This window comes from Panthera leo, chromosome A2 (assembly GCF_018350215.1).
Source record: "Panthera leo isolate Ple1 chromosome A2, P.leo_Ple1_pat1.1, whole genome shotgun sequence".
Lineage (NCBI taxonomy): Eukaryota > Metazoa > Chordata > Mammalia > Carnivora > Felidae > Panthera > Panthera leo.
Window position 1 is genome coordinate 146,758,350 of NC_056680.1, and position 25,650 is coordinate 146,783,999.

Below are 25,650 nucleotides of genomic sequence, written 5' to 3' on the forward strand. Positions count from 1 at the left end.
TTAGGGAGTGGGAGCTGGGGATTGGGCGAATAATGGGTAACTGAAACTGCCACAGATCAGTGCCATCATGTAATAGAAAGGCAATATTATTTGCTACATTTGTGCTCAGGAAATAAATTGGGTGTAAGGATGTGGGCTGATTCTTTGAAACTGCTACCCAGCTATCATTGCCATACTGTTGAGGGGAACCAGGCAAGGAGCCAACCCCAGCAGTTTCACATTGAGTGGGCTACTTCTGGCGATTAAACCATTGGCTTATGCTTCAAGCTTTAGAGTAGATGTAGGCCCTAGAGGTTCTATTTATGTCCCCAAAGAAGGGGACATGAGTATTCCAGGAAAATGCGTATTGGGCATGAGTCATCTCCAAACTTCCGAGAACACTTAGCATAGTAGATTACCCCTGGGCCATCCACAGGACTTCCTAGAACTGCTTAGACAATGTGGAGACAACCAGGAGAGACTTTTGCCCACATCCCCCATAGTGGAGGACAAATCTAGAAAGACAGGGACTTCCCAACCCCACATGATGCTCATCCGACCCTGGGTGCTGGCCCAGGTCTCCAGCATCAGAATCGTCAAAAGTCTGGCCTCCTGGATTCAACACAATCACTGCCCAGCCCTAATAATGCTACTTACTCACCTAAGTTGGGACCAAGGGAACATGGGAAGGGGAGGGGAACAGTGGAGGGAGACAGGGAGAGGCACCAAACTCGATTAGATACCATTTGTATATGACTCTGTAAGGTACCCGCAATGTAATTTTAGAGATTTCAATAACAAAACTAAAGAACAATTATATTCCATATATTCCCATAATGTCCTCTTACTTTTAATTTTTAACCTTTCATGAGATCAAGGAGAAGAGAAGTTATTCAGAGGAACCAAATTACAGAAGGGAAAAACCACAGTAATGTCAACTGATGACATCAATTCATCTGAAAGTCTGCTGCTTCTCGTTTCTTTTGAATTTACCGAATTTTGACACTAGGTTATTTTGTGATTTATGTGTTTGATTTTAGGTTCGTTCCAGGCTCTGTTTGTTTGCTTTCCTCTTAAGCACTATTTTTAAGCCCTTCCTACACATCAGGCACTGAGAAATGGTTTTGCACATAATTCCTTATTGGTGTAATCCTCTCAATCCTGTGGGCTTAGTGGTCATTTGTCCTGACTTGCATGGCCCCTCTAGCATCCATTCCACCCTCTCTCACCTTTGGGGCAAGATTGGACCCACGCCCTGCTTCCTGGGGGTGCTCCCTGATGGGCACAAGCAAATCAGTTTAATCTCATTCTGTTGCCACAGTGATTGAAAGAAAACAGGCCCAGGCCAATCAACATGTGCACTCAGAGCAAAGCAGGGCAAGACAGTGTTTTGTGATCAGAGAACAGAGAATTTCTCCTCATCCTCAAAAGGGTCAAAGAAACAGCTAGCTCCCAGAACTGTGGGCAGCCGTCTTGTAATAAAGAGAGGAGTTGAAACCAGGGAAGGTACAGAGATGGAAAAAAATTGGTCTTTGGTGACATCCCCGAGGCACAAAATGACCCCAAAGCCTGCCCTATGTCAGGACTTTCGAGTTACTCATGTTATTTCCTTATCGTTAAAGGAACAAAAGGGCTTTCTGCAACGTCGAAAGTCCTACGTGATATACTGATGTAAGAGATGAGGAAAATGAGGCAGAGGTACATGAAACAATTAGCCTGAGATCTAAAATCTGGAGACAGAATGAGAATCCAGTTCCACTCTGAAGTCCATGCTTTTCCTATCATCGATTACATGAGACCTTGTTCCTTGATGGCTCTCATGTTTACTCCCTGGGGGTGCCACCCAAATAAAGGCAGGGCGCTGAGGTCAGCGTCTGTCTCTGGTCTACACAATTCCAGCGGTTTTCACTAGTCATTCCTAATTTTGATGCTGAAATACTTGAGCTTGACAAATATTTATTTTAAAAATGGAGAAATAAATCAATGAAGTTAAACCTCCTCTTTGCAGATTTCCCATTAAGTTCCTGAGAACAAAAACAAAACCAAAAACTGATAAAGGAGTTAAAGAAAATACTTTTAGCTCTGAAAATCAAAATGCCTCAGATTCCAATAGCCCTCCTGCTTCTGTACCCACCCCCACACCACCAGATGTCCATCCTGGCCAGGTCTTTCCTTAATCTGAATGAAATGAGAGTTCATGCAAAACCAATTGGGATTACCACCCAAGTCTGACCGCGTGGCGATGGCCTTGGCCCCCAGCCCAGCCAGGCTTCATCCCCAGCTGTGAGTCAACTCTGGTGCAGCAGCACAAGAATGACAAGAGTGATACTGAGCACCCTGGCTTGTCTCCAGCCCCCTCAGGCTGCCGGCAGGAGTAGGCTCCCCTAGGGAATGCTGCTAGATATGAGTCCCATCCAGTGCCCATGGTCTAATCCCCAAGGGAAATTGGATTCAGTGTCTGATCAATCTTCTTTATCATTGGTCCCCCACTCCCTGCTCTTTAGAGCAAGGTGACAGGCTGGATATAGGTAGACATCAGAGGAAGCCAGGTGAGCTGGGGCAGGGACAGAGGGGGTGGACCAGGGAGCACCTAGGGCAAGTTTTCATGAGCCTTCCCCAGGGAGGGAGGATGGGGTTATGATACCCCCTTCCACACTCCACCTGGGTGGGAAATCAGTAGTTGGAAAGGCAGGGTTCCCTCTCCTCATACACCTCCCCAGTCCACTACTTATTTCGGAAAACAGAAAGGAAAGCATTCGTTATCTCCCTGCGGAAAGACTCTCACACAGATCTTGGATAAAAGGAGTTTGTGGTAGGATTTGCTTAGTGATGGACAATCATAAAATTGAGGTAGGATGACCCAGTTGTGGGCTCCCTTGGTCTCCCACAAACAATAGCAACAAGAACTGCTAATAACTGGGTGGCTAGTGTGTGCCAGGGCTCATGCCAGCCTTTCTACATATATTAGCTTCTCATTTAAACCACAGAACTCTGTGCATTGATATTGTCCCAATTACAGGTGAGGTACAGAGAGGTTTAGCAAGTTGTTCATGGTCACACATCTAGCGAACAGCATGGCCTTGACCCATACCAAGGTCTGACTGATTCTGTCCGTGCCTCCTTGTGTTTACATACCACACCAGTGCATGTTGAACCAGGTTCTTGCAGCTATATAAACCTGCATCCCTTCAAGAAATGAAAGCAGTTGATATTAAATAAACAGCACCCTTAGAGTGCTGGAGAAACCATCTCTGTATCCACTACAGTTCTTTTGGGAGCGAATCATGCACATGAGTGAAGAAGATGCTGTCATGAATTTTCAAATAATGATCCCTTATATTTGTGTTTTATACCTTGCGCAGCATTCTTAAATAACATTGTCTCACTGGATGGCTGTAAGATTTTTATGATGTTGACCACTAGCATAATAATCCTCATTTTACTGATGAAGAAAGTGAGGTTGGAGCTGTCTTATGCATTGCCCAAAGTTCAGTGATAAAACCAGTGACAGTTGGGTCTAGAACTCAGGTCTCCTGATTCCTAGCTCAGTGCTTGCCTCTTAGCGATTTAGATTTTTCCAAAAGCCTTTGACAAGGTTCCACATGAAAAGGTATTTAAAAATAATGAGTCTCTGTGGGACTTTGGGCAGTTTGACCAAGGAGAGAGAACTGACTTAGAGACAGAAAAAGACCCGTTTCTGCATGGAGAAGTAGGCACTGCGGGACTTTTCAAGCACTGGTGTTATGACTTGTTTTATTTAATATTTTGTATAAGTGGTCTCGAGGAGGGAGCAGGAAACTAGGGAGATGATTCTAAGCCCTTTGGGATAGCAAGAAGGCCAATGATGGAGAGCGACTACAGAAAGATGGGGCATCCTCAGCAAAGTCTGGGGAGGGGAGCTGCACATGTGCAAAAGGCCTGGGATTGCGTGTCTCATGAGCACAGAGACTCAGCATTGTAGCCCCACCCAGCACAGCACCCAGGACATGGCTGGTACTAACAAGTAGTTCCTGATGAGTATCAGCGAGAGCGTGGAGAAAGAATACTCTTGCTCGCTGTTGATGAAAATGTAGACTGGGGGGCCCCTGGATGGTTTAGTCAGTGGTTGAGCATCCGATTCTTGATTTCAGTTCAGGTCATGATCTCATGGTTCATGAAATCCAGCTCTGTGCTAACAGTGTGGAGCCAGCTTGGGATTCTCTCTCCCTATCTCTGCCCCTCCCTGATGCGTTCTCTCTTTCTCTCTCTCTCTCGAAAATAAATAAATAAACATTTAAAAAATGTAAATTGGTGCAGTCACTATGGAAAACAGTATGAGGGTCCTCAAAAATTAAAAATAGAACTACTTTATGATCAAGCAGTCCTACTCCTGGGTATTTATCCAAAGGAAACAAAATCAGTATCTCAAAGAGATAACTGCACTCCTATGCTCAATGTAGCATTATTTACAATAGCCAAGATGTGAGAACAATCTAAATATCCATAGATGGATGAAAGGATAAAGAAAGGTCATATGTATCTATATCTATATCTACACACACATATATACACACATACACATATACATACGCATATACATATATATTTGCTATATATGTATATATACACGAAACATATATATGTGTATATATAATCATATTATATATATGTATATGTACATATATGTAAAGCCTTAAAAAAGAAAGAAAATCCTGCCATTTGCAGTAAGATGGATGAACCTGGAGAACATTATCCTATATGAAATATGTCAGACACAAAAAGACAAATACTGCATGATCTCATTTCCATGTGGAATTTAAAATAGTCAAACTCACAGAAGCAAAGACTGGAATGGAATGGCCGTTGCCAGGGGACTGGGGGTTGGGGAAGATGGGGAGATCTTGGTCAAGTGGCACAATGTTTCAGTTATAAGATGAATAAGTTCTGAAAATCTAATACAGCAATTGACTATAGTTAATAACACTGAATTGTATATTTGAAATTTGCTAAGAAGGTAGATCTTAAGTGTTCTGATCTCACACACACACACACACACACACACACACACACAAAAGGAAACAGTAACTATGTGAAGCGATGGATATGTTAATTAACTTGATTGTGCCAAGTATTTCACAATACATCCGTATATCAAGTTGTATATCTTAAATACATACAACTTGTATTTGGTAATTATAAAAGATGGGAAAAAAATAAGTAGTTACTACATAAATGATTAACTCCCTATGGGAAAAACAAGCTACATTCTACCAATGGGACCGTGGACTGATCAGAATGAGACCAAGGAATACTCAAAGTGAGAGGCAGGACCAAGAAAGGAGAGCTTAGTGTCATCATTCACTGTTCTAGATCCTCTGTGACAGTCCAATGGCCAGCAACATTCAAGCAGCATTCAAATAGGATTTCAGGGGAAAACAGACAAACAGAAGCCATTCTCCTGGCCAAGTTCACTTGAATACAGAATATCATGTCCATTTCACTCCTGATAAGGTAGAAACATAATCCAGATGCCTGCGAGAACAGCCTTGGAAAGATGCCTCAGGCCACAAAGACATAGCTGAGATCAAAGGAGATGTGTTGGCCAGTGGCTGTGGTTCAGTCAGCAATTCAAGGGCCACCTGAAGTTTGTGAGGTGACAGCTAAGAACACACAGGAGTTATTATTGTACACATCAGGACAAATAAGATTTATTATTTTACACAACGCAGATGATACTTGTGGATCACCTAAGCGGTGAGAAAGTAGATTTTTTTTTTTTTAAGGTACAAAATGTAAAGACGCTGCTAATGTAAATTTGGGTGTTTAGAAGATGTTATTCTTTGAGGCTAACACCGAAGAGAAAATCCCATCCTAACCCTACACGTCCCTTGACAGAGCGACATTCCACATTCATTCATCATCATCCAAAGTGCCTTTATGGAATGCCACTGTGTTCTAGGCTCCGAGCTAGCGTTTGGAGAAGAAAGGGGTGTCTTCGTCCTGCCCTCCAGGAGACCTCCTGAAGTGCTCAGCTATCACACAAATAAGGCCAAGTGGCAAATGCTACAACAGAGGGTGTTCATAGGCCTCTGTTCCTTCTTCCCAGGAGACCTAGCCACTGACTAGAGTGTAACCAGGAATTATCAGCCCAGCCCCAAGAGAGGCTCAAGGGAGCATGTGGGCTCCCAACATGGCACCCCCAACTCTCGAAAGTTTGACTAATAAAACACATAGTGGGTAATACCAGATTTATTTAAAAGCCACCCTAGGAGACAAAGTCTCGTGGGTCCATAGGAAGATTGACCTGGAGTAGCACAATTAGTGGTACTAACAGATTTTATAAAGATATATCCATGTTGGCCAAGGGAAGTAAGAGTAAAAATATGAAAAAGGGGGTCGGAGGGGGAAAATGTGGTTGTCTTCACGCAGCACTGTCCTGGGGAGGCTGAGTGTAAGTAAGTGTGTTCTCTGTGGTAGGGCGTGGTGTCCCTTCAGGTCTCACCAAAGACCCAACAGAACGTTCTTCCGACCAGTGCTGCCCCAAAGAAATATAATGCCAGTCACAAGTGTGGGTCACATGCGCAATTTTAAATTTTCTACTAGTGGGTACATTAAAAAAGAAACGGGTAGGGGCATCTGGGTGGCTCAGTCAGTTGAGCATCGGACTCTTGATTTTGGTTCAGGTCATGATCTCGCAGTCCGTGGGTTTGATCCCTGCATTGGACTCTGTGCTGACAAGCACAGAGCCGGCTTGGGATTCTCTTTCTGCCTCTCTCTCTGCCTCTCCCTGCTCTCTCTCTCAAAAATACATAAACATAAAAAAAGAAACAGGTAAAATTAATTAATGAATTATAATTAGTTTTAATAATCTACTTTATCTGACCCAATGTGCCCCAAATATTATTATTTTCACGTGTATACAGCATAAAAAATTGTAAGTGAAAAATTGACATTTGTTTCCTTGTACTAAATCTTCGAAAACCTGATGTGTATATATTTTATACTTACAAGCAAACCTTAGAATGGACCAGCCATATTTCAGGTACTTTATAGCTACGTGTGACCAGTGACTATCATATTGGATGGCACACCTCTAGATTACTGTCACCCCTGTGTTCTGATCTACACTCTCCAAGCAGTGTTGTTAATAATTTGGCTGCTGACCATCCTTCTGGAGGTGCCTTCAGTTGAGATCTTGCTCACTTCCTTCCCCTGCTACAATGCCCTTGTGTCTCCCGGGACCTTCAATTTATAGCAAGATGCGTGTGCCTAACTGTCTTCGCTTTTCTGGAGCTCACGAGTTGTAAGCTCCAACGAACTGTGTGGGCCCCATCAGCCCAAGCAAGTTACAACATGCAGCCGTGGGTGCTCGGTTCTGGTCCAGGCTAGCGCTCAGCAAGCTCATTTGATGCAGCCATGCCTCTTTCCACATTCAGGCAACAGGCGCTCTGGGCACACCTCTTGCATGTCAGGAACCCCCTGTACCCTGGGTGACGGTCAAAACATTTAAGAACTGCTGAGGGAAAACCAAGCAGTCAGAAGACATGCTTGCAGGGGCAGGATCTCAGAAGCTCCCAGCTGCACCAGGCAATACTGTTGGGGGCAAAGGGCGGCTGAGATGGTGTGGGCACTCAGGGTCCTGGGGGCACAGCTAGCTACCAATCACAGGGAAGACTTTCAATATTTAACAACTGTGAGTTATTCACAATAGCCAAACATTCAAGTAATCGCAATGTCTGTTGACAACTGAATAAAGAAAATGTGACCTATATATCACATAGATATAGTGTGTATGTATTATATATATAATATACACATACATACATACACACGATGGATACATACATACACATACACATACATACATACATGCCTATCCTGCCATTTGTAACAACATAGGGAAACCTGGAGGGCATCGTGCTAAGTGAGATAAGCCAGATACAGAAAGAGAAATATTTCGCGATCTCACTTATATGTGGAATCTAAAATAGTCAAACTCAGAAGCAGAGAGTAGAGGGGTGGTTGCCAGAGGCTGGGGAGCAGGTGAATGGGGAGATGTTGGTCAAGGAATACAAAGTTTCAGTTATACAGGATGAATACATTCTAAAGATCTAATATGCAGCAATGTGACCATAGGGTATACTTGAAATTTGCCAGGTGTTTTCCTCACACACCATACACACAAAGAAAGAAAGGGCAACTGTGTGAGGTGATGGATATAGTCATTAGCTCAATTGTACCCACTATTTCACAATGTATGTATATATATCACAACGTCAAGTCATACACTTTAGATGTATACAATTTTCATTTGTCAAATATTCTTCAATAAAGATGAGAGAAGCAACGATGGGTGGGGCCACACTAGGACCAAATGATTGAACACCGGTCCTGCCTGGACCACACAGGAACCTCCATCACAGCGTCTAGGACGCCCGCACCGTCCCTTCCGTGTGGCCGACCAGGGACAGGCCCACACAGCCGGAAAGCATGCACGGGCACACCTACTCTAGGTGCACAGGCGTCCCCAGCCTGCCCTTCCCGCTCTATCTGCAGCCCGGGGATATTCCTAGGCGAGGCTCCCTTTCCCTCCAGCCCTTCTGCCAGTCCGCTGCCACCTCTCTTCCTCCCTGGCACGGTGAGTGTCTGCATTGCCAGGCAGAGCGCTATTAAAACATCAGCAGGGTGGCCTCTGCAAAGGTCAGCCATCCGGGGAGCTCCTGGCAGCTGCTTGTTTGTTTATTGGAACATTATCTGGGCCGGGCTGTTTATTTACATCCATTGAAGGATTGAACAATAAATACCGTCTCCCAGTAGCAGGCAGATGCTTGCACTAGACCGTTCTGGCTGCCTTCTTGCTTGGAATAATCTCCCTAATGAGCAAACAGTGCTATTTGTCTTTAAAGATGCAGGCCACCCCCTGGATCCCCTCTTTCCATTCTCACTTGCCCTAAACTTCCTGGTCAAGGTCTATACTGCCAGATTTCCAGGCTGGGCCCAGCTCCAAGAAGGAGAGGGTGGGGTCTCCGCTGGCAGGCCTGCAATTGGAACTGGAACTAGAGAGGTGGGGTTGGGGCTGAGGAAAGCCTAGGACAGACGTCCCCAGGACACTGAATTTCCACCTAGACGCTCAGACCTAAACACGAAGGTAAGTGGGAAACCCAGTGATGTGGGTGGCTGCATGGCCGGGCCTCCTTCACAGACTTAGTGGGGCAGGGTTTATAGAGAGGTACGCCCCACATTCAAGCAATGCCAGAGCCGGAGTTGAGCCTGTGTGCCTTTCAGGCAAGTCTCCAAAGTACCCAGGATCTCAAGGGACTCCTGTACAAGTACCCGTAGAGAAGTCAGTTTGCAAAATGGAGCCTGTGTCGGGGCAGGCGGGCTGTAAAACAGAGGGGGCAGGTGGCGTGCCCAAGGAAGAGGTGAGGGATACAGGCTCTGCTCCCCTCAAGAGCCTAAAGCACACAGCTTTGGCTCTTGTAGGTGTCCTGGCTCTCTGTGCTGGCCTCGACCTGTCTCCCACTGAGGCAGAAACAGCAGGAAGAACACTTGGTGGGGAATAAGTGACCAGGATCCACTTTCCTGGGACACTGAAGGGCCACGGTGTCTCTCAGGAGGAAAATAACGAGCCTTTTGGATCTTATTCATACAGTTAATTCAGTTGGCCCCCCAAGGCTCTGAGTGATGTCACCTGGTCACTGTCACTCGGCATTTTGCCACACAGGCTGAGGAGCCCTAGAGTGCCAGCATCAGGCACAGTAAGCATTCCTTTGTTGAATGAATGAATGAATGAATGAATGAATGAATGATGGAATGAATGAATGAATGAATGACTTGAGAAACTAACTCTGGGCCTCAATTGCTACAGTTGCAACCATTGGGCATACACCCACATTCCAACCACACATGATCTCTCTGTCTCCCGTCTCAACTCCCACACAGCCTCGAGAACTTCCCCTTTATAAGTGTACGACAAAGGGACGGAAGGCAGGTGATTCAGCCCCTGCATGGATGGGGAGGGCCTGGGAAGGGTGTGTGGGGCCTGCAGGAAGACAGACCCCCACATCAGGTCTAAGCATCATGGTGACTTGCTGGTTGCAGGGGTAAAGCTGTCCAGGGAAAGGGGCCCCTACCACGTCTCCCTGTGCCCATGGAAGAGTTCCCTGGCTTGTAGGACGGTGAACACTGTGACCTCCAGATTCCAGCCACACTCAAGGGCCATAAGTCTACCCTCTGCCAAGGGCAGCTCCCTCGGGCCCCAGGCACTCACTGTCAATATTCCTCTGGCCCCAAACCCGGGCCACCTGCAGACAGAACTTGACTCCTAACGTCCCGGGGCCCCCAGGGCTCTCACTCTAAAACCTCCCCCTCCCTCTCTGGAGCTCCCACCCCCTTTCCCGGATTCACTTTTCTTTTTCCCACGGCACTTGCGAGCTTCTCACCTACTCTGGGACTTCCTCATCTATTGCGTTATCGTTGGTCTCCCTTGCTAGAACGTAAACTCCAAAAAGGAAAGGTCTTTATCTTTTGTGGTTGGTGGACGCATCCCAAACCCTTGAGCCCCACCACGTAGTAGGCGCTCGATAAATTCTGGTTGAATAAATGAATGGATGGAAATGCTCCGACTACTCATCAACACCTCAAGTTGTCCTCACCATGCAGAGCTCCCTTATTGTACAGCAAGGAACCCAGACAGGCGGGGGTGTTCTCACTGGGAGATTCAGCCACGGGAGAGAAGCCGGAGCTGTGCAGCCCAGACCCCAGTGGGCCGGCAGTGCCCTGGCTCGCCACAGAGTGGACTCTTGCTGTAGCCACCCTCCTGCCTCCATGCCCAGGGCTCGGAATGTGGGCTTAGACCCTGCTCCCGTGTTCACACAGCTTCAGCTGCCCCAGAATAGTACAATGAGGGCGCTTTGGTTCGATTTCCTGATTCCAGCCAGGAGGAAAAGGATGGAAAGGGAACTGCAGGAGTGTAAACAGTAATTAATTAGGCCCCGTGCGCGCGTGAATCCTGTGCCGTGTTACCGAACACTGTCGGGAAAATGGGTCCCTTTGGGTCTGTCAACACACACTCATGAAACTGAATGATGATTTCTAGGTTGCCATTAGGATGTGTCGCCTTGCATTGCCCCAAACAGAGAAAATTGGGAGCAGTGGCCTCCGTCCCTCCCCCGACCTGTTTGGGTGCTGACACAAAGAACAACTCTAGGAGAGAAGGAATAAAAAGGAAGGTCAGCATGGCGGGTATCAAGGAAGTGCCAGAAAAAGGCTCAAACCAGCACATCTCAAATGTAAAATATTTAAAACCAGCCTCTCTTGCTGCACCCCTCCAGAGACTCACCCTTCCAAAGAGCATGGGGCAAGTTACAGGTTTGAAGCCTGGGTGGGGCATGCAGAGTGTAACCCCACAGTCACCACTCGTTTGAGTAGCCTGTACCCCAAAGCCTGGTTGGCCACTTCCCGCATGCCTCTGGCCACAAAGGAGCCCTGACAGACCGCACCCACTCCTGGAAAAACAGGATGAATAGATAGTTGATTCACTGTCTGCCATGAGCCGCGCCCTGTGCTTTACACACATCGGCAGGTTCCGGTGCTTGGCAGATGCACCGTGGTCTCATCCACGTTACAAAAGACCCGAGCCCTCTGGCTCCTGAGATGGGGCTGCAGGCAGAAGAGCATTGGGGTAAGCCCAGGAGCAGACAATGGGAACCCCACCTCTGCCACTCAGGAACTCTGTGGCCGTAGATAAATCTGCCAAACTTTGAGTATCACTTCCCTCAGATGTCAAACAGATATCGTTATTCGTATTGTGGGAGTCTGATCATGTCGCAAGCGTGTAGAACACTTAGCACAGAGAAAGGGGTAACAGTTAAGTTTCCATAAAAGTTAGCCATGATTACTATGGAGGCAATTCAAATGAATTGATCCCGTGACTCCCACTCATCCCCACTGGGAGTAGCAATCGTGTGCGCTGTAGAGAGATCAGATGTGGCCCACAGATCGGACCCCAGCATCCGACAAGGTCACCTAGGCGCTAGAAAGAGAAGAGGACCTATGGCTCCACTCTGGGCCACCTGAGGCAGATGAGAAAGGAGGCATTGCTGGACAGAAGATAGGAAACTGGGTGGAGAAGGGTCTGTGCACATAGACGAATGTTCAGACGGGCATCCCGCCAACATGGAGGCACACACCTTCACACGGCTGTCCTGAAGCTGGGGGATTGTCTGGGAAACCCTGAGCCTGTCTCCACTTTGGTGTGATTCAGAAAGCCAGCGACTTTATGGAGAAAGAAGAAAGCAGCTTCATGCCTATGGTTTGGGCAAGCCACAGGAGGGGAAGTGGAGTACCGCAGCCTGGCCTCACAGACAAGAGAGGCATCTCTGAGGACCCATCGCAGGCAGGAGGCAGAGTCAGAGCTGGCAGGATGCTGAGAAGCATCCAGTTTCCCAGAGATGAAGCCATGCCGCATATAGTGTCAGGGACAGAGTCCTGGACCCAGAATCAGTGCTCCTGATTCTTCATCCACACTCCCCTCCTGCCTCTTTTAGGAGAGACAAATCACTCTTCACCCTGTCCTCCCACACAGTCTCTGAGCTCCATGTGTCCCCTGCCAAATAAGGGGCCATCCCCTCTCTTCTGCACTCCCCCAACGGTTGCAGTCACAAAGGGGTTAATGCACAGAGGTGCATCATGACAGCGAGAGGCTGGTGTGCAGTCAGCAATTCTCTCCTGCTGCAAACCTAGCTCCTCCAGAGTGGGACCCAGCAGGTGCTTCACGCAGCTGTGCCGGAACGAGAAGAAACCCCTGTCCAGCTGGAGCACCCAGGGAGAACGGAAGTAGAATGGAGCCTGGAGATGGATGGACTGTTGCATGAGCTGTGGCAGGGTCTCCAGGATCTTCAGGGGTCCTAACCAGCTGGCTCCTGGCTCGGAGGACAGAAGCTTCCAGCACAGGGCCTGGCCACAGAGTAGAGACTCAAGAATCAAGTGGTGGCTGAATGAAGGCTGTAGGCTTTGTCCAGTTTTCTCCCAGCTCGGAGGCAGCCCCCCACCCTTCGGGTCTCCTAGTTATTTTTCTCATCCTCACCCAGCCATTTCCGTCTTCAGACCATCCTCTTTATTCTGCCATGGGCACCCTAGAGGCCAGGTCTGTGCCCCAGGCCTCCCCCATACCCCTCGCTCACTCCAGGGACCACCCCGTCCATCCTCCTCACCCAGCAACCACGTGGCACTGCCCAGGCAAAGCAGGTGTAGGTGCAGCATCCCCTCACTCCTCAGTACAGCCTTGACCCTCCTGCCAGGCAGGTTCCCTCCAGGAACGGGATCAGTCCACTCACACTCCTGTTCACACCATTTCCCTCACCTGCTTTCTTCCTCCGGTTTCCTCCCTGCTGCCTTTCAACCACCCCAGGTGCCCTTCGGAACCTGGCGCGAGACACTCGGCCAAAAGCTCTCTCATTAATACCCGCCCCGCTCTGATTGTCTCGTGTCACGTCACCCAAGGCGCCCGTGCAGCCACTGAAGCTGCCTCATGCCTCGGCCCACGTGGAAGTCTCTCCTGACTTGTTCCCACACTTCCAGGGTGTCGGCTTTAGCCACGAGAGTCAGCACCTTGAGGGCAGGTCTGGCTTACGCACGCGGCTGCATAGCCAGCCGGGCCGGCCTCCTGATTCTGCCTCTTATTAACGTTTGTGACGTCAGGCAGAACTTGAGGACTGAGTTACTGTCCTCAGCTGAAATACTGGGCTCAGAATTCCAAGCTCAAGGCTGCCGCCAGGACTTCATCAGGCGGCTTGTGAAGCGCTCTGACTCAAGTGTCCAGTACATAGAAAGTAGTCTAGGCAGCAAGGAGTTGTGCACGGTCCGTTAGGAGGCAGATGAAGATGATGCTGATGAAGCAGAGCACAGACCCCTAGAAAGGACCCCAAGAGCTTTGTGAACACCAGAGTTGCTTAATAGAAGTTTGGCAAATTAACAAAAGGAGGCATGAGTTCTATTCACAGTGGAAAAAAGATCCAGCGCCCCAACTCCTCAGAGACTCTCCCAAGCGTACATCTCTTTGATGTCCTGCCCTTACAAGGACCATCAGTGCCGTTAGAAACGGCTAAGGGCGGTGGCAGCAGCCAGCCCTCTCTGGTTCCCACTTGTCAGACTGTTCAGAGCTGTCTGCACGAAGCCACGGGACTGCAGCTTAGCCCCTAGGCACAGTTTGGCAATTTCCTTGACAAATAAATAACCCAGGGAGCGTCAGACAAGTGCTTGTCACCTCGACATCTGCTCTCTCTGATGAGCTCTGCTCTGCGTTCTTTCCCTGCAGCCTCATCAAGCTGTTGGGGCATCAGCCCTTTCGAGGGGCACCATCCAAGGACACCTGTGTGTATTTTTGTGAGGCTGGGAACAGCCTATGTTTACTAGTGCAAAGTACCAAGGTGCTGGTTTCCCAGAAGGTGAACACAATTCCTCAGTCAAGGATGGGGCATCAGCCGCTCACCCTGCAGACCACATGGCACCCCCCCCACCCCCCACCTCGGGAAGGACTTTGGTCACAGTGACACCATCTGGCTTCTGGCTGAATGGCTAAGGGTTCCTTTCAAATGTCAGTAAACTTACAAAGTCCTGAACTAGGCAGAGAGTCAAATTTTGCTCACTTGGGATCTATACCAAAATTTTGAAGTAACCCCAGCTCCTGGGTTATCTAGGAATTTTTTTTTTGTATGGACAAAATAAGGGTCAGAAGTAAGTGTGGGATACATTTGGTGTTTACTGAAGACCCAGCTCAGCTTCACTCTCTCCAAAAATTTCCCCCACCGTCTCCTAGGATAGACTTGATATCTCCTGTTTGTACCTTAGAAGCACTTACCCGCGTGCCTTGATCAGGGCACTTGTGACACATCACAACACGGGGTCTTGTGTGTGCTTCTTGAGAGCAGGGCTGTGTCTTACTCATCTAACCCAAGGTCACAAAGCCAGGGGAGTAGAGCCCTATACTGGAGTTTAAGTTTGCTTAACTGACAAAAAAGTAGGTATTGTTGTGCACCATAGTGACAGGGTTCATTATTGTCCAGCAAAAAACTATCTGGATCTTTTCTGAGGAATGGACTTTGCTCAGTACTGTCTCACTGATCACCAAGTGTTACTTATTTCGCCCTGTCTCTATTCCCACACATCTCCCCTGCAGCCACTGCCCACATTTTCTTTTTTCTTTCTTTCTTTCTTTCTTTCTTTCTTTCTTTCTTTCTTTCTTTCTAGCAGCTACTCTGAGAAAGAAACACTTGGAACTATTTCAAATGAGAACCCAGGAATTCATGAGGCCTGGGTGAGGCATGTGAATGGTTTGCAGTCAGAAAATCCGCTCCCAAAGACACTGTGGGGAACAGCCTTCCTGGGGCTTAGAATTCTGGAGTGGAGAAGGGCGTCCCTGTCCGGGGATGACATCACCAGACAGCGCTGGAATTCACAGATGCAGAAAGCTGAGGGGCCCCAGGGCCAGGGGGAGTTTGGCTGTGATTATCACAAAGGGTCTTTTGACCACCCTTCATCCTAGGAAAACCACAGAGACTCTGCTTTAAGCCGCCCCCACCCTCTGCTGAGGGGCCTAAAGACACTCTCCTCGAGTCAGATGGGTGAACTTTGATCCCAGTGAGGGAGAGTCTGGAAAAAGCATGAGGTATCAGAGCTGAAGGGTCTTGAAGAAAAAAGAAAAACAGTGCCTATACGGGATACTCATTCTGCCAGAAGCTTGTGGAGTTAATTGTAGAGAAATGCATTTTAAAATAAGATATTGGAAAACCATCCTCTCCGTCACTGGCCACAGTTATTACAATTATTTATACAGCATCACCAAGGCCCATGTTTCACAGCAATTAAACTATTGATCTCACAACTCTGAGGCGCTGCGCAAAACCCACAGCAACTATCCTTGCTCTTGTGGGAACTGTCTCTCCTCATGCTCAGATGTGGAAACCTAGACCCAGTGGGAGGTAACCACTAGAGCAGGAAAGCCACTGGTTGGAATATTAACATTAAGAATCAATACGTTAGTATAATATACTAATGTTACAATAACGTATTAATAATATTATGTTCCTTTCTTTATTTGGCCAACACTTACTTTGTCAGGATGTTGCTTTCCAGGCTTGGCCAAGAAATTATGTAGTGAGTAAGCACATGGGCTCCCCAGGCCATTAACGTGGGCTCCAAACCCAGCTCTGCCACGACCTAGCTATGAGCCTCTTGGGAAATGAGTCAACTTCTCCAACCCCTAGTGTCCTCATTCGTAAAATACGAGGAATAACTTCACCTACCACATTTGGCTGACAGGAAGAATTAACTAGTCAGTAGATGAAAAGCATTTAGCACACCGTCATCATCATTGCTCATCTAAATTTTTCAGTTATTATCACAGGAGGTCCATAGGGTACTCCAAGACCCTTCTCTTGTCACTCATGTTTCATGGTTGCATCACGGGTAAGGGAGAGAGGCTTGGTCTCCTGTCCATATTGACATTGAGATTCATAATACGATGAGTAACACTCATTCTTTCTGGATGGTCTGAAGGTGGAGCTGGCCTCCTGAATATGGGTGGGGATGGTCCTTGAACTCCCTGCACCCCCTCTGCCTATCACATTCCACTCCAGGAACATGCCCTTGTATCCCTATCATTTTTCTTCAAGTCCAGAGTCACTATTAAGTTAATAATGGTTACTCAAAGTCTTATGGATGAAATTAGTTGAAGTATTATTTAATGTATTCTGAGGATATCTTAAGGGATCAAATGTGATGAATGGTGGCAGTCTGGGATCATACAGAAATAACTCTCCTTTACAAGGCTTTTTTTTGCTGTAGGAAACTGCGTGTTCCTGGAACATAGGTTTTACATTAGGTGGTATGAAGGGGAGAGACCAGAAATGGAGTGACAGTCAAAGACTGTGGCCTAGCCTCCAGGCAGTGGGAATTGAGGGAAAGAAGGAAGGTAGAAGGTGATGGAGCTTGAAGATCAGTGACAACTCCGAATTGTCATGTCTGGATGACCAAGGGACTGATGGGACCAAGGGCAAGTTGGGTTGGAGAACTGGTGTGGGTGGCAAGATGAAAAGTGAGTCTGAGATCTGCTGAATGTGAGATAATGACGGCACGGCCAGTTGATGGTGTCTGATTGCCTTTGGAGATTCAGGACTGGTGCTTAGGTAGAAAGTGGTTGCTAAGGACTTGCCATTGGCCACTGCCATGCTAGAGGTAGACTGTGAAATCGCAACACAATGACATTTTCCAGAGCCAGAATTTAGACCACTGTACCTCTCACCTTCTCTCTGAGATCAGGTCTGGCACAGTTCATGGATTAAGAACACAGCTTGGCAAGTCAGTGGTGAAAGAGAAGAACACAAAGTCACATTTTTCCACTTCCCTTCAGGTTGCCTCTGAACAACCACAGAGGGCTCACTCCAGTTGAGAAATGAGAACATTCTCCCGTTTCCCAGCCCAGCAGCTTAAGTAGGCTCCGTGCCTTAACTTACATAAACTTACAAATGAATAGGGAGTCACTTTGAGGAACACACAAAAGATATCTTCTCCACACAGTCATTGCCATCTTCGAATTCCAGCATTTGAGGCACTTTTGTTTGGGTTAAGCATCTTTTAAGATACAAATATTCTGATGAAGGAGAGGAAGCTGACCTTTGGGGTGGGGTGGAGTGGGGTAAAGAGAAAGGCCCTGATCTAGAAGAGGTTGCCTGTCTCTCTAGGTACCATCAACAAAATGGCGGGTTTAGGTGCACTCTCTGGTCCAGGTTACACGATTATATAGGCTAGATATGGGCTTTCGTTAGCTACAGTTCTTCCACGACAGAAGAGAATGGGGGTGCCTAGCGAAAGATTAATGGAGGGAACAACAGAAACCAGGATGGTTCAGGTTGGAGAAGTGGCGGCATTTTTGAAGAACTAAAGAGAAGTCTCCTTTTCCACCAAAATTTTGCTTAGGGGCTGGTTCTGGAACTCCTCTCCAAATCCTATGTCATTTTCAAAACCCTAATTTATGCATCATTATGAAAACAAACAAACAAACAAACAAACAAAAAACCACCAACAACTCAGCGCTTATGTGCCTTACTGACCTAAGACTTAAGACAAAGTGAAGTATAATCTGAGGGCTGACTCTAAGCATGGAGCCTGCGTTTGGGCCCTTCCTCTTCACAGACCTTTTCCCTTGGTTACCTTTGGTGGGCCTCATGTCAGCACCAACCACCAGGGGTCACTGTTCCCTTCTGTTTCTTGGGGCCTTCCAACTTTCGCCCCAGTTAGCAAGGAGGGGAAATGGAGGCAATGGCCTGAGGGGAGGGGAAAGATGGGAGAACTGAGTGTCAAGAAATCTCGGGAAGGGAGAAGGAGATTGTGCAAGCCATTACTCTCCAGGTTCCAAGACAAGCCCCACTGACCCCCCCCCCACACACACACACACAAGGCCCTGGGCGCTAGATCAGAACGTCCCTACATCCCTGGTCTGTAGCATGAAGTCCACTGGCTTGACCTGTAGCTGCATTCATTAGGCAGCGAGCTTTATTTCCTGTCCCTCAAGGTAGACCAGGGAAAAGCAGGATGGAAACACTTCTTTGTTCCTCTTCAGCCCAGAGGACTCTGCTCATGTCAGCTTGTCGTGTTGCACTAGTGAAAGGTAGACAAAAAGAAGCCAGCAACAAACCTGTCTCACGTCACTTAATTTCCTCCCAGATTTCTAAGCAGGTAATTATTTCCTCAGCCTCCAATGGGCTGAAAGTACTCCAGAGAGTTTTTATTATTATTATCGTAGACACTACATAAATAAGGGCGTCAGATAATTAACAATAATCTATTCTTCACTCTCCCAAGCATTTTGTTTATCCAATGGAAACCTATGCTCTTCCTCTATGGCTTTCTCTCCCTGCCTTTTTCATTTGGCGACTGAGATGAGCTGGTCGGAGGGTCTGGGAGCAGGGGAGATATTTCTGTGACTGAGGCCAGGGAGACAGAGGGAGACAGAGGGAGACAGAGGGCTCTTCCATCGGCCACTGTGTGCAATCTCTGGGAGTCTTGTTTTCTCTAGTTTGTGCCATGTTTGGACACTAACTGAGCACCTACTGTTTACACAGTAAACTGTTGCCACAGAAGACACAATCTTTGAATCAAAGGATTCAAAGGGAATTTGGCTACTTTCTATCCTCAGAGGTTTCTTGTCTAAAACAACTCAGATACAAAACACAATTTAGAAAGCAGTTTCATATCTATAATCTAATTTAATCCACACCACACTTAGTAGGCCTGCAATAAACCCTTGTTGATTTAATAAATGAGCTACGATTCTGATGAAATAAGGGAGAGAGTTATTTTTATTCACATCGCAGGTGTAAATAAACCAAGACTTGAGGGGTTGAATGACATAGCTGAGGTCAGATACAGCCAACAGGTGGTGAGTTGAGAATTTTCTACCCGATCTCTGCCAACATGTCCTATCGCCCACACCCAGCTCCTCCTGAGTGAAGTACAGAGATAACAGGCTGTGTGTGGCCACGAGAAGGAAAGAATGGTTAACATTGCGCAGAATTGTGGTGCTTTGAGCTGACTTTTAAAGGAGGTATATGATTCACACAGAAGGAGCTATAAGGAGGAACGTGTCCTGGGACTGGCTGGCATGAGCAGGTGGGGATGGAAGACAGTGTCATGTGTGTGCAGTGGGGAGTGGCCAGCTATGGCCAGGACAGATGACTTCAGAGGGACAGGTGAGCAGGAAGCCTGGGGTGGTAGTTTGGATGCAGGTACAAGAGACCCCTGAATGCTCTTCTAAGCACTGGGCTTGATGCCGCAAGCCAAGGCGGAAGTGTATGTTTCAGAGGCGGGAACTGGCAGAATCTGACTTTTATAAGAGGGGATAATCACCCATACTCTACGTTACCAATTTGGAGAACCTACAAGAAGACCCTTGAAGGTGAGCATTTTTATCCCTTCAACAAAGGTGAGAATCTACTTATTGTCTCAAGCACCGAAAACACAAAATACTACACCACCAAGAGGCTCCCTACCTTGTGTCGGAGGTGGATTATGTAGAATAATCCACATTCTCTCAGTTCTGTCGTAGCCAACTTCTTGTGTTTGGGTCCTCTGTGTGTGTGTTAAGGGAATAACACATTTCTTCAAGGCAAGCTTTCTAACTGGAGTTTTGGAAATCCTTGATATGTTCTTTAATAAATGGACTCAACCGGGGCGCCTGGGTGGCTCGGTCGGTTAGGCGTCCGACTTCGGCTCAGGTCATGATCTCACGGTCCGTGAGTTCCAGCCCTGCATCGGGCTCTGTGCTGACAGCTCAGAGCCTGGAGCCTGTTTCAGATTCTGTGTCTCCCTCTCTCTCTCTGACCCTCCCCCGTTCATGCTCTGTCTCTCTCTGTCTCAAAAATCAACAAATGTTAAAAAAAAATTTAAAAAAAAATTAAAAAGAATAAATGGAATCAACCAATTTGGAGTCATGGGAAAAAATGGTGGAGTGACAGCTTTTTATTTTAGCCTTCCTCGACTGAGTCACTGTGGGGTAGAAACCCCAGCTCTTAAAGGCCTCTAGGCTAAGATTTGAAAACATAGGTTTAACTTGTCTATAAAGCAGTTACTCAGCTAACAGTAGCTTAAACCTTTAAACTTTGAAAAAGAGTTTTTGGGTCCATTGTTTCAGTGTATCCTCACAGTGTGGTGAGCCAGGTTAGTAACATGTCTTTAGGCCCCAGCACGCCAACAGATGCAGAACAAAATCCTAGATGTTAAGTGAATACCCAAATTCATGGCACCGCTCTCCTCACTCCTGAACCTGCTGCTCTCACCATGCCGCCTCGACATTCCCTTGTTGTTAACCATCCTATAAATAAAGGATGGAATATGACCAGGAAAATCCACTCCCCAGTCTCCTACCTCCCCAGTTCTATCGATGCAGAGTGAGGTGAATAAATAAGTTGCTATAAGACTGCCTGCTGGTTGGGCTTATTTTATTTTGGTGTGTTGTGTTATATTGGGTTGGGATGGCTTGGGTTGGATTGGGTTGCATTGGTTAGATTGGATTGCATCGTGTTGTGTTGTGTTGGGATGTGTTGGGTCGGGCTGGATTTGATTTACTGGCCTGAGACAAAGCTTGCCCTGATTGTGTATGCTTTGTGGCATTCAGTGTCCACTTGCTTGCCCTTGCCAAGCCACAGTGGTTTCACAATGACCAAGTCATGCACAGCAAGAGCAAAGTAGGGCACCACCAGCAAAGGCCAGAGCTCATTGCCTGGACACCCACTTCAGAGACCCTCCCAGCCTGCTGCCTCCCTCAGCCGGCTCAGGTTACAGCCAGCCAAGCAGCTTCAGAGAAGGGAAGGAAGAGAGCCAAGGGCAGGGAGGGAGAACAAGAAACCATCAGAGCAAAGGGGACTGGCAGGCAGAGTTTGCAGGCCAGAGAGCATTCTCCACAAGTGTTATCTGTGACTCCTGAGAATGGCTGTGATCTGTTGACTGTTTTCCCGAAGACTTAAGGTAACCTGGTCAATGAAACTCAACCCCCAGCAGTTTTGACGTAAGATCACTGCATGAGACAAGGCAAGGACAGAAGTTCACCCCAAACAAGTGGGCCTGCAGTGCAGGTAGTCACGAGGCAGAGGCTACGACGGGGAAACTGAGGCAGACGAGACCACAATACTGGCCAGCAGTATGCTTCAGGGGAAGGACATAAGATCAGTCTGTGCTCATGTGCCCTGGGTGCAGGAGAGCCCAGCTGAGGGAGGGCGGGCTGCTCACACCCCCTCTCCCTGCTCCCCGCCCCTAGGGCCGGGAGCCAGGAGGACCTCAGCGGCTTACATTTGCCTCCCCCCCACCCCTCCCCCACAGAGGGCACTTTTCACAGCTCTCACTATCATCCTTACCTCCTGTGTTCTTCATGGAAAACAGTAAGGAAGGAGGAAGAGATCTTTTCAGAGCCTCTGGTGGCCATTCTGCGCTTTGCTTTCCTTTTTCCTCCCCCCCTCCCCCGCCTCCAATCTCATCAGTCCCTGAACTGAGAAATCTAATGCATCTGTACTTGTGGCAACAGGTGACCCAACAGCTGCTGCTGCGGCTTCGCAGGGCCAGTGGGCCCTGGTGGGTGGTGTCCGTGTGCGCGCGCGTGCGTGCGTGAGTGTGTGAGTGAGTGTGTGTGTGTGTGTGTGTGTGTGTGTGTGTGTGTTTTCTGAAACTGCTCTTTCATCAGCGGGAACTCCGCGTTGAGTTCTGCATCTCCCCCTACCACCAGTAGGTGGCAGAGCTGCGACGGGCCGGTGATTCCAGTCTACTAGCCCTGAAACGCACCGGTCGGCTGTGGTCCAACTGTGGGAGGGAAGGTGTGTGCACTGGGAAGCCGGCGTGGCCCACCCAGAGGTCCTGAGCAAGACGACTGGGGAAGGGCTATCCTAAAACTCTCCAGAAACCCCCTCTTCTTTCCCTCTCTCTTCTGTTCTTCTGAATTTCCCCTCATTTTATCTAGCAAGGGGTAAGCCTATTAGCGTTGATGAAGCATCTGCAGCAGTGGTTTTCAGACTTCATGGATATACCATCCACCTTCGGAGTTGGTGAGAACACAGCTTCCCAGGCCCTTTCACTGGGATTCTCACTCTCAGCATGGCCGAGGTGGAGCCCAGGAACTTGCATTCCCAAGAAGCACCACTGGTGATTCCCATGCAGTGGCCAGGGAGCCCCAAATTGAGAAACAGAGAACTATGACATCCCAGGTATGGTGAGGAGGCCTTCATACGACCATCTGCTCTCAGGCCTTGTGCAACTTCTCCTTCTCGCCACCTGGTTCCTGCTCTTCAAACACGTCATCGCCGTACTCCTCTGCCATGACGTTGTTCAAGCTTTGCATTCCTCAGAGACCACTTCTTTTTCCTTATGCTAATCTCCTGGTGCTCTAAGATCATTGACTTCCTGCTCTTCCAGGAGGTTTTCTCCAACTTGCTGTCACCCTAGCCTTTCTTTCATTCTGTGTGAACCCCTGAAACGCCTAGCACCCTCCCCCACCTCAGTGGTTATGGGGTTCTACAGGGATTGTGCAGGGTCGGGGAGGGCGCACCCCTTCCTTCTCCCATTTCCCTGCTATCCCATCCGATTGCCTGGGAAAAGCTTCCATTCCTGGGTGTCCTCCAGGCAAGGCTCCACAGTCAAGCCGCCCAAAGCCGAACGTGGATGTACTTGGTATAGGGTATCTCCCTGAAAGTCAGCAGACACAAAACCCACCCAAAGCGGTCGTGCTGGCTGCTCCTAAGATAACACAGTCAAACTCTGAAGCTCCCATGCATAAGGTTGCCAGGGCCGCCATGACAAAATACCACAAGCTGAGTGGCCTAAAACAACACATTTATTCTCTCATAGTTCTGGAGGTTAGAAGCCTGAGACCAAGGTGCTGGCAGGGTCATGTTCTCTCTGAAGGCTCTAGGGAAGAATTTCTCATTGCTTTGTCCGAGCTTCCGGTGGTTGCTGGCAATCCTTGGCTTTCCTTGGCTGTGGCAGAATAAAGCCAACCTCTGCCTCTGTCTTCACAGGGCATTCTTCCCTGTGTCTACTTCTAAGTCCAAATCTCTCACTCTGTTCTCTTATAAAGCCACCAGATGTTGGATTGAGAACCCACCCTAATCCAGCATGATTTGGATTACATCTAAATAACTTCGTTACCTCTGCAAAGACTCTGTTTCCAAATAAGGTCACAGTCACCTGCACCAGAGGTTGGGACTTCAACATTTCTTTGGGTGAGGGGCGGGGGGGGGGGCAGGGAAACATACAATTCAGCCTATCACACCCATACGCTAAAGGCACTGCTGTCATGTTTTACCTTATGATTGAAAAAAGAGAGCAGCTTTAGGGGGTTAGTGCCTCTCTACATACTTCGTATGAATAAAAACATTTCTTCTGGTGGACACAGTATGAAAGCCCAGTTAATACGTAGCCCCCTGTGACTTCCTGGATTAGAAGCGTCTAAAGCAAGTCGGCTTCTTGACTTCCCTGGCACCGTGGTTCTGAGAGCGTGGGCTTCTGACCAGCGGCATCTGGGAACTTGTTGGAAATGTACATTTGGAAATGTACATTTCTCCAGCCTCATGGCAGACCTACTGGCTGAGAGACTCTGAGGGTGAGGCCAGCAATCTGGATAGAAGAAGCCCTCGAGGCAATCGTGAAATTCACTGAAGGCTGGGAATGATAATGATTGCTTCAGTAGAGGGGGCACGAGGGTGTCCCCAGGGAGAGGAGCCACTGCCTGATACCACTTGTTGCCCGAAATGCCCTTGTTCTTCTGCCCTCCCGTCCCCGGCAATGCCAGCCCCCAGCCACCCTGCCCCATCTCTAGCCTGGAGAGGGTGTCAGATGCCAGCACATCAACTCATTGCACACTCACTAGCCAGCGTTTTTCTCTCCTCACCTGGCTCTCCTGCTGCCCCCTCACACACACTTATGATGCCCTCGCCTCCGTCCCTCTCTTTCTTTTGACAAAGAGAAGAGCTTGGCAGGGGTTGGTTTACTTAACTTTGATCACACGCAAAACACACTGTTATTTCTCTATCTGCCAGGCTGCTGAAGGCAAGGACGTCAGACCCAGGATCTGCATGAACGTAAATTCTAGTGACCCTAGCATGTCTGTGTTCTAGGCAAGCTTTTTTATTTTAGTTTTTCAAAATCACGGTCCAATTCCCAGAGAGGTACCAGTGACAACCTCTTGGATGCTCACTGCACTGGCTGTGACAGTCTCCGTACACATTGCCCGACCCGGAGAATGAGCAACTCCCATAAACGGCAGACGGTGGGTCACCTCTGACATCTGCTCTCCACATTTCTGACCCCCTGGTAGGGCTTGTTCAAAGCAACGCTGAAGTGTTGGTGCACCATGTGTGTTTGCTAGACGGCATGCACTGGCAGACAGACCTGCAGGAAGGCAGATAGACTGGCAGGAGGGAGCCCTGGGGGACATGTGTTGGAGTCTGGTGAACGTTCAAGACAAAATTTTAAAGATATTTTTGTGGGTTGGGGGTGGGGAGGAGCAGAAAGCATTTGGGAGAGAGCGAAGGCGTGGGTGTTGGAAAGGCCTGGGTGCAGGTGATCTACCTCCTAGCCCAGTTGCAAGCCCCTGGAGGGACTCCCCAGCTGAGCACGGGGAAGGAAGGGAAGCCAAATATGGGAAGGAGGAAGTGTAGAGAACGCTACCGCTCCACACCCAGGAGAAGGAGGCAACAAGCAGAAGCTGGTATATTTGTCTATCTAGCCAACTGTTTTGATGTCTGGGCAAATTACCCTCCAGTTTCCACGCCTCTTTCTCCCAATTGCTAAATTGGGCACAATTATAGTAGAGTCATAGTGAGAAAAAATGCAATCAAAATGAATATGGTGAGGAAAAGGGTTTGCAAAAGGAATATGGCAGAGAAATCTGGAAATCTTTGCATGCAGGCACTCTGGTCTAAGACACAATTTGCATTGAGTCTGGAAACCAAAAAGACAAAGGCCTGAGTTCCAATTCCCTAAGAGGGCTGCCTTATTCAATTCGATTCTCCAAGATGGCGCGTCAGAATGCAAGAGGCTGTTGCCAAATTCTGTGATACAACAAAAAAGGTGGCATGGCTGAGCATCAAACCAGACACAGCTCTGATCTGATCTCAACCTCCCCAGCCTCCAACCCCGAACAGTGGCTGG

At 48.1% G+C, this 25,650-nt stretch overlaps 1 protein-coding gene across 5 annotated transcripts in view; it reads right to left on the reverse strand.

Annotated features, from left to right (window-relative positions):
- PLXNA4 (plexin A4) overlaps positions 1 to 25,650 on the reverse strand; it is a 588,877-nt gene that overhangs the window by 158,367 nt on the left and 404,860 nt on the right. The gene's annotated exons all lie outside the window — the stretch shown is intronic.